The sequence below is a fragment of the Siphateles boraxobius genome, unplaced genomic scaffold, assembly GCF_051911475.1.
Source record: "Siphateles boraxobius isolate OS27281-9 unplaced genomic scaffold, OSU_SipBor_1 13, whole genome shotgun sequence".
In the NCBI taxonomy this organism is placed as follows: domain Eukaryota; kingdom Metazoa; phylum Chordata; class Actinopteri; order Cypriniformes; family Leuciscidae; genus Siphateles; species Siphateles boraxobius.
Window position 1 is genome coordinate 23,328,872 of NW_027508733.1, and position 3,738 is coordinate 23,332,609.

Consider the following 3,738-nt stretch of genomic DNA (forward strand, 5'->3'; position numbering starts at 1 on the left):
ACTTGCGCGTCACAGAATGTTCATAAAGCGTTCCCCGTTCACAGTTACCGGGTCGTCTCATTCAAAACAGCCAGCTGTTGCTGTCATCGAGCCGCCCCACATGAATACTCGTATGAGCAGGCTGCGAATGTAAGTTACGTGCCCGCCCCAGCGCGCTCACGCTTACTAATAAACGCCTCGCTTCCGTCGCCGCGCAATCGCTACATTCCCTTTGGCACATCTAGTGGATGCATAACGCAAACCCAGTCAAACGTTTGACTGCAGTATCTTATGCGCCTTTTAATCCGGTGCGCCCTATATACAGTTAATGTTCTTAAATAGGTCATTCATTGAAGGTGCGCCTTATAATCCGGTGCGCCTTAAGCCCAATTTATACTTCTGCGTCGAACTTACGCCGTAGCTACGCCGTAGGCTGTGCGTAGCGCGCGTACCCTTCGGCGTACCCTGACGTGCACCTCTCCAAAAATATAACAACGCGTCAATTCTACGCGGACGCAAGCGCTGTGATTGGTCTGCTCAAACCGCTCCCTCGGGTTTCACATGCTCCCTCTGCGTGCGTCAACGCGGACAACGACGCAGAAGTATAAATTAAAACCAATGCGTAGTCTACGGCGTAGAGGCTCCGGCGTATGTCCGACGCAGAAGTATAAATCAGCCTTTATAGTGCGGAAAATACGGTAAATGTAAAGAGTTTCACAAAAAATTCACAAATAAATAAAATGAGATTTGCAAATAAAAAATATATATTTACAAATGTGTTTTATGACACAAACACAACTCTGCCTGGCATGTGAACCGCTTTCTGTGCATTTGTAAATCCCCTCACGCATCTGTGGATTTTGAAACCCTTCTAGTCTACATGCAGAATGTGGCGAACAGGACGGCCGAGGGACGTGAGAGAATGGCGCGAGGCCGGTGGTGCGATTGCTAATGAGCAGCACCTGTGAAGCACAACGGTCTCGCATCTCTCACGGAGGAGCGACGACGTTGATGATCGAGAGAGGAACAGGCCTGTGTTTTAGTTGTGTTTGGTTTTTGTATTTTATTTTAGCCAGCAGTCGTCCGCGAGGGGCTGCTGGCAGTCATGTTTATTTTCGGTAGCCAGCAGTCGTCCACGAGGGGCTGCTGGCGGTATTTTGGTTTGTTTATTTTATTTTAAATAAAGATTATTTTGATTGTTCGCCGGTTCCCGCCTCCTTCTTCCCTGAACATTGCTACACAGACAAATCCACAAATAAGTGGACTCCACCCACCGTTTACTCAAGCCAATCAGATAACGGCCACACTGAGCTGACCAATCGTAGCACGTTCTCGCTACAACCAATCACGTTAGGCTTTACAATCAGGGTGGTTTTGCCCTGAAATAACTTTGCTCAGTCATTGAGTAGTATGAAGCTTGTAACGGTCACTTTGTGTTTTATGGCAATCTGAGTTAAAATGAGAACTGCGCATGTGCGTAAAGTGTCAGTTAGATTTTGGCAAGTGAGGAGAGGAGATAACCGCTCTGCCGACTCTCTTTGTATTCTTTCTTTTATTTCCTTTTTCTATTGTGACCAGAGTTGTATGTTTTTTTGTGTAGCCTACTTTTTCTCCCTCGATCCCCATGTATGCGTACGAGTGTGACGTTTGAGGGGTTTTATTAAACGTGGGGAAAATACGACTAGTCTCGTCTCTCGTGCATCTTTTCATCCGACATCTAATGTTTTTCTCTCTGGGCAACATCTCAACTTTGCGCAACAAGCTGCAGACTCGGAGCCGCTCGGAGCCTGCAGTTACAGTCCCCCACCCAGAGTCCCGCATTCTCAGACCCCTCGTTTTTCGAGACAGCGCCTCCTATTAAATTGGATCGGATAAACATGTGAAGAACTTAAGCCAAAACGTGAGTATCGTCAATTTTATTTAGCGAATCACACTCATTCGATTTCTTTTTTAATCAAACTACTTTATAGCTCATCGATATACCAACATATGAATAGTCCATTTAATATTTGTAAAGATAGTTTGTAACAAAATTTGAGCCTTTAATGTATGTTTTTTCGCCTTTTTTCCCCGAAAATATTTTGATAGCTAATGTTAGCCTTTAACCTTGGACTTTTTGTATAGAAGCCATTGTAAAAATTTGATTAAAATTAGTTGACATTAAAATAGACCAATTAAATACATTAAGTGTGTTAATATCAAAGAATGTCATTAATTATTTAATCAGATATACCGTTTGACCTTTTTTAATTACCGGACTTTTTCTCCTTAAACTATAAATTGAATTAATTAATGCCGGAGTAATTATTTTACTTTATATAATTTATGTAGACTACTTAAATTAGTTCTTACAAAATGTAAGTATTAAAATGAATCAATATTAATTTAACTGTGATATGAAGTTGTTGCCAGCCATTTACAACTCATGCAGTTGTTCCTCCGTGGCCCTACTTGTATCCTTGTAATTTGGATTTGCAAAAAAAAATTTTTTTATTTATTATAAGGTTACACAATATTTTTGACAATTTCAATTCAATTCAAATGTACTTGTATAGCGATAATGGCATTCATCTTTTATTTTAGTGAAGTCGAGGAATTTGACGGAGCGATTGCAAAAAGAATGAATAAAAGAAGGAACATTCGCCTACCAGAAAGTAATTATTTTACCTTATGCAGTTACATTAAATTTTACATTTATTCATTTAACAGACGCTTTTTTCCAAAGCGACTTATAAATGAGGATTTTTTTTATGCAATTGAAGACGAAAAGTAAAGTCACTAACACAATTCTTTCTTCCTTTTTTTCTTTGCTTTGTCCTCTTTACAGCAAGATGATATTTAGGTGATTGTTAAATAAAGTACAGAATTGTTTATTATAGGTGTTTTGTCTATTCTTATTTGAGTTTTGCTTCGCATTCAAAATATAAAAAAACAGGTTCTGTAATGTTTGCATGGTATAATGTTAATTAGACTATTATAGGTTGAACTGAAAGAAAAATTGGGATTTGAATTAAAAAAACATTGTAGCAATATAATATCACATAATATTTTTCAGAAGATATTTCAATCTTTGAAGATAGTTCAAACTTCAATCTTGTATCCCTTCCATCAGTAATTTTCTTTCAATTAGCCTACACCCACGCTCAAAAATAACTACTGGGCAATCTGTTAGTCAGAGAACACAATGAGTTTTTTGGCACATGCATTAAGCAGGGAACGCAAATATTTATTTGGATAACTTTAAATAAAACGAGACCGTAATATTGCATCCTATTGTTTTCAATGGCATTTGGATAAGGGTGTTATACAATCTTCCGAACAGCAGGAGGCGCTGTCTCGAAAAACGAGGGGTCTGAGAATGAGAAACTCTGGGTGGGGGAGTGTAGCTGCAGGCTCCGAGTCTGCAGCTTCATAATATTGCATTCATCTGCATTGGCTCAAATAGGAAGTGTAAGGCCACGGCCAATAATATTGCTTCAGTAAAATGTTTAAAATTTGGATTTCGTTAGAGGTTGGACTATTAGACTGTGTACCAAGCCAAGACACATTTTTATGAGCCTTTGAAAATGCCAGAGAAACAGCGCTTACATCATGGGAACAACACGTTATGGAAGCGTCACGTTATATGGCAGTCATGGCCTAATGGTAACAGAGTTGGACTGGTGACCCAAAGGTTGCTGGTTCGATTCCAGTACCGGCAGGAATATGACTGAGGTGTCCTTGAGCAAGGCACCTAACCCCCAATCGCTCCCCGGGCGC